The 5,192-nt window shown below is 51.4% G+C and overlaps 1 non-coding gene across 1 annotated transcript; it reads right to left on the bottom strand.

Moving 5' to 3' along the window:
* Positions 1-3,711: 3,711 nt before the first annotated feature.
* TRNAQ-CUG lies at positions 3,712-3,783 on the bottom strand. Its single transcript has one exon. It is a non-coding gene; the product is annotated as a tRNA-Gln (tRNA).
* Between the last annotated feature and the right edge of the window lie 1,409 nt (positions 3,784-5,192).

The raw sequence follows: 5,192 nt of genomic DNA, 5'->3' as shown, positions 1-5,192 counted from the left end.
AGTAACAAGATAAAGGTCAATTTTCCTTTCTGAGTAAAAGGTCACACTATAGAGATGCTCACTTTGCCTTAGCTTAAGATACAGGATATGGCCTGTAGGTCCTCGTAAGTCATGTGCCCCAACCCCCTAATCATTTTTATTGCCCACCGCTGGACTCTCTCCAGTTTGTCACATCCCTTCTCATGTGGGTCCCAACCCCAAAAGTACTCACATTTCACCCCAATGGCTCCAAAATGTACATAGGGTGCTGCCATGGTCAAGTCACTCTTGAGCCTGCTGGCGGAGAACAAGGTGAAAATTAGCCAGGACGTCGCTCAGTCAATTCCCTGTGCTCCCAGCAGGTGGTATCGGAAAGCTCCAAGATGGCTCACTTCCCTTTCTCTCATCAGCTTCACGCCCCAGGGTTACAAATGCACAAACCAGTTGGGAGTCTCCCCTGGGCTCAGGGTGTGGGGCTGCTCTGAGGAGATGGACTTGCACACTTGGGATATTAGTGCAAAGATACAATTTCACTTTTTCATAGAGAAATCTGAGGGCAATTTATATTTGGTAAAAATCTTATTTAGTGAAAGGAAAGCTGCAGTGACAGCCTGGTTACTGGGGTGCAAAACACTTTCCTCCTGGGAGAAACAAGAAGTTAGAATTAGAAATTTACATCATTTGTTCCAATGTTGGCACAAGTTTAATTTTGCTTCTGTGTAGGTTTGTTTCAGGCTGTGACTTTATTGGGTTGGTTTGTTTTTTTTAAGTTGGAATGGATCTTTTAATTGACATTTGCTGGATTCGAATGGCTGACCTGCAACACCAGTTTTGACATTGTTCTGCATATTTTATACAGATTTGGCCAGTATTCAAGGATTCGATTCCTTTATAGGAGGTTTTAGTGGTCAGGCTTATTTATGTTATTTTATCATCCTGCTGTAGCACACCTTTTTGATGAAATTATTAATTTATGGTATTTGTTAGTTTTTATTTTTAAAAACAAAGTTTTTCTTAGTGTTTGGGTTTTAAATTAAGCATCGTTTTTGGTTTCAATTTTTTATTTTGGCTTTGGTTATTGATGGGATCTTTAAGAACTTTGGATTTAATACTAAAATTTGGACAGCTTTAGATTACTTAAAGTAAACCCTGTTTACTATTTTATTTTAATAAAGGTTGTATTGCTCTAACCCCTGGCCGGAGGGAGAGGAGATGAGCCTGGCCTTTAAGTGAGAAGGAGCAGAGGCATGGGAGGCATGGCCCCGTGAAGGGTGGGGCCAGGTGATGGGGGGCACAGCCCCTCCAATTTTTTTTGTCTAGCCCACCTCAGTCCCCCACCAAACGAGAAGAGTCTGATGCCACCTGCTGGTCACTGGGTGTCACTGCTGCTCCATGGGAAACATGCTCTGTGCATTACCCAGATTGGTGGGAAACACACTCTGTGCATTACCGTGACTGGTCCGTGGGTGTCACTGCTCCTAGAAGGCAGACACACGCTGTGCATTATGCCACCTGGCCACTGGGTGTCACTGCTGTATCAAGGGAAACACCTTCTGTGCATTATTCTGACTGCCCACTGGGTATCACTGCTGTGCCCAGGGAGACATAAGAACGGCCAGACTGGTTCAGAGTAGCAGCCGTGTTAGTCTGTAACCGCAAAAAGAACAGGAGTACCTATGTTAAGTTCTCCTCACATCTTCTATGGGCCATCTTAATTATCACTTCAAAAAGTTTTTTTCCTCCTGCTGATGATAGCTCATCTCAATTGATTAGACTTTTCCTGTTGGTATGCATACTTCCACCTTTTCATGTTCTCTGTATGTATAAATATCTCCTGTCTGTATGTTCCATTCTATGCATCCGAAGAAGTGAGCTGTAGCTCACGAAAGCTCATGCTAAAATAAATTTGTTAGTCTTTAAGGTGCCACAAGTACTCCTGTTCTTTTTGCAGACTGGTTCAGATGCAAAGTCCATCTAGCGCAGTATCCTCCTGTCTTCTGAGAGCAGCCAGTGCCAGGTGCCCCAGAGGGAATGAACAGAGCAGGGAATCATCAAGTGATCCAGTCATCCTCTGCCGCCCATTCCCAGCTTCTGGCAAACAGAGGCTACAGGCACCATCCCTGCCCACCCTGGCTAATAGCTCTTGATGGACCTGTACTCTGTTAATTTATCTAGTTCTTTTTTTGAACCCTGTTATAGTCTTGGCCTTCACAACATCCTCTGGCAAGGAGTTCCACAGGTTGACTATACAACTGCCCTGAGTTTACCCCCCCCCCCCAGGTTGTATATGGAAAAGAGGATGAGGATGAGAAGAGCCATGATGTGTCTGTCACTGGCTGGTGCCTCAGTTTCCTCTAGGCAGCAGTGCTGCAGGCTCCTTTGGTCAGTTCCCATGCAGCTGTGTCGGGGGAAGGGGGAGTAGAGGCTCATGCTCCCCAGCCCCACACCCCTCCCCCAGCAGCTGGGGAATCCAGGCCAAATTTAACCCTGGTAGCTGGGCCGGGATAGGGCTGGGGAGGAATTGTAGGGGGGAGACAGATGCACCTGCTGTGAGGGGAGATCTTCCCATTCCCTGACAGGGGCTGAAGGGCAAAGTCAGGGAGGGGGGAAGGAGCCGGAGTTGAGCCCAGGGGAAGGCGCTGTCAGAGGGTTAAACCCCGGCACAGGCAGGGGCAGAGGGGTAACAGTTACCCCGGGGGGCTGAGACTCCAGTGTTTGCAAAAACAGGGTCGGAGGAGCAGAGGAGCTTTTCTATTTCCCCTCCCACAGGCAGCACCTCTCAGCATGGGCTTCCCAGGGCTGGGCTCTTAAAGGCACAGGCATCCCACTGCCTAGACACTGCAGCTCCTCTCTGATGTAACCTACTGAGGTGCTGCAGTAGGAGACTCAATTCAGTGAAACTGGGCATTCCCGATATGCCCCCCAGCCAGGGGGCTGTGCACCCCCTCCCCCGAATTTCCCCAACCCCCCCCCCCCCCAGTGGTCAGGTAGTTACATGCAGCGCTGCCAATGTTGTCACTGGCTGCAAATCTGAATGGAAATTGCAACGTTAACAAACACTTTAAAAGCAGGTCCAACGTATGAAAAATACTTGTACCTGAGAAAGTAAAATAGATTTGAAAAGTCTGGACAAAGCCGGGTTTCCTCACCCAGCTGTTGTGTTTGCTGACAATGTTGGTGCATTGGCTTCGGCAATGTTGGCCAACCTCAGAATTTCAAATGATGATTTGGAAGCGAGGTGTGAATGACTCTCCCCTGGCAGCTAGTGACGAGCCAGGGTTGGGGGAGGCTTTGGGACCAGACTGTATTTACATGAACTCACCTACTCTGCCAAGGTGTCCAGCAGACAGAGCTGTGCTGCCTCTGCTCTAGGTGGCCAGAGGAGGAGGGAAGGTGTGTGGGGCTCCAGCCTGGGAATCTTCTTCCCTCCTACCAAGCCCTGACTATCAATCCCAGCCCTGGCCCTCCTTTCTTCAAGCGCCATGTGGGCCCCAGGAAAAGTGTGGCAGGAAGCACAAGGGCCAAACTCATGGGCATCAGGTGAAGCAGCAAGAATCCCAACCATCAGGGTAGCAAGTTCTAGAGCTCCAACCCATTGTGGCCATCCCAGCCAGAGACATGGCTCTAGGAGCTGTGAGTCACCCAGCAAGAGGGGAAAGATTTGCTCTTGCACAGCTGGAGACAGGGAAGTTGAGCACTGGGAGCTCCAGGGCTTTACCACAAGCCAACACAAGGTCCCACTGAGATTTGAACTCAGAATGCAGGATTCAGAGTCCTGAGTGCTGCCCGTTACACCATGGGACCAGCTCATGCTGCCTTCTCTGCACATCAGTGACCCTCACGGGGCTGGCTCGTGTAAGGGACTGTTGGCCCCTTAAAACTTAGTGGGGTTTTTGGTTGGCTACTTCCCAGTCCCAGTAGAAGGGGGAAGGGACAATGGGAAATCAGGACCCTGAGACTGACAGTCCCCAGGGGCAATGGGGAGAGGCCAAAGCTCCAAGTTAGCCGGACTGACAGGCCAGGCAGTGTAATGAGGATGTCACCAGGCCAGGGGGTCCCATCCTCCATGGGAGCTGGAACTGCCTGGGCCAGAGTGGGGCAGAGCTAAGGAGAGAGCAGGAGCCCGAGAAGAGCTGGGGAGCAGAACTGCACCAGGCAGGGAGAACCAGAGCTGATCTGTGCTGGGAGCTGAGCCGCAGCAGCACGAGCCGTAGAAGCTGCCCAGGGAGCAGATCTGTGCTGGGAGAAGAGCTGCAGCAAGCGGAGCCAGAGGAGCAGCCCAGGGAGCTGGAGGCAGAGCCGCAGCAGCACTGGGGCTGGGGGTGGGTGCAGTGAGCAGCGTGGAAGAGCAAGGGGGACCCTGGGCAGAAGGCCCAGTGCAAGGAGATGCCACCCGTCAAGAGATCTTGCAGGCCAGACTTTTGGGGGTGGGGGGATCATATCCCCTACTTGGGGGCTGACACTGGGAACAAGGGGCCTGTCACCTAGAGCACGTGGCCACTGCCAGAGCAAGTGTCCAGCCCCTGGTGTCCCTGCAGCACAGCCAGGGCCTGGGGAGGAGGCCTGGGACATGTGAGGGAGAGACTGTGACCTGCCCTGACCCTCCAGAGACGCTGGTTGTGATCTCCCTGCACCACAGAACAGGGTGACGTGTTTTCCTTTCCCATCTTTCCTTATGTTTTACATTGATTGCTGGATAGTAAATGGTGTTTGCTTGAAGCACATGCAATGAGGAGTGGGTCAGGGAAGTGCCCAGAGTGGAGACACTGTAGCCCTGTTCAAGTGATCATGACAAGATTGGGAGTCATCAAACCCCCCAGGATTCCTGGGCCCAGCTTGTTGGGGTTACGAGGTCTCTGCCACACAGGAGAGTAGAAAGAGCGTCCTTGGGGTCAGGCAGCCTCTGGGTAAGGGGGTGGGGACTCAGATCCTTTCTCTGGCCAATTGCACCAGGGTCATGTATAAACCAGAGAAGTTCCCCACAATAGCCAGACCTGAACCCCCTGTAAACTTGTTCTTTGTCCTCATTGCTTCTCTGTCTCTCTTCCCCTCATCTCTGCTGCTCCCCCTCTGGGCTTTCTCAGCACCTGGCCCCACAGCACTTCCTGCCGGCCAGAGACTGCCTGTTCTAGGCCTGCTCCTGTGGATGTGGCCTCTCTCCTGATTCCTGAGGAAAGGAACCTTTCCAGGAAATGGCCACAGCTTCTGGGAAT

Source organism: Mauremys reevesii, linkage group 12 (assembly GCF_016161935.1).
Source record: "Mauremys reevesii isolate NIE-2019 linkage group 12, ASM1616193v1, whole genome shotgun sequence".
Classification (NCBI taxonomy): domain Eukaryota; kingdom Metazoa; phylum Chordata; order Testudines; family Geoemydidae; genus Mauremys; species Mauremys reevesii.
The sequence above is the reverse complement of the archived record's forward strand: the minus strand, read 5'-3'. Positions and strand labels throughout refer to the sequence as shown.